The following is a 346-nucleotide window of genomic DNA, read 5'->3' on the forward strand; positions in this document are numbered from 1 at the left end:
CACTGGGAGCACTGGGAGGGCACTGGGAGCATCAAAATGGGCACCGGGAGGGACACTGGGAGTGCTGGGAGGACACTGGGAGGGACACTGGGAGCAATGGGAGCATCAAAATGGACACTGGGAGGGACACTGGGAGCACTGGGAGGGCACTGGGAGGGCTAGGAACATCAAAATTGGCACTGGGAACACTGGGACAAGCACTGGGGGCACTGGGAGCACTGGGAGGGACACTGGGAGTGCTGGGAGCATCGAAATGGGCACTGGGAGAGGCACTGGGAGCACTGGGAGTGCTGGGAGGGCACTGGGGCACAGCGTCACCAGGGGCACTGGGAGCACTGGGAGCATC

The sequence above is a fragment of the Geospiza fortis genome, unplaced genomic scaffold, assembly GCF_000277835.1.
Source record: "Geospiza fortis unplaced genomic scaffold, GeoFor_1.0 scaffold2307, whole genome shotgun sequence".
NCBI lineage: Eukaryota > Metazoa > Chordata > Aves > Passeriformes > Thraupidae > Geospiza > Geospiza fortis.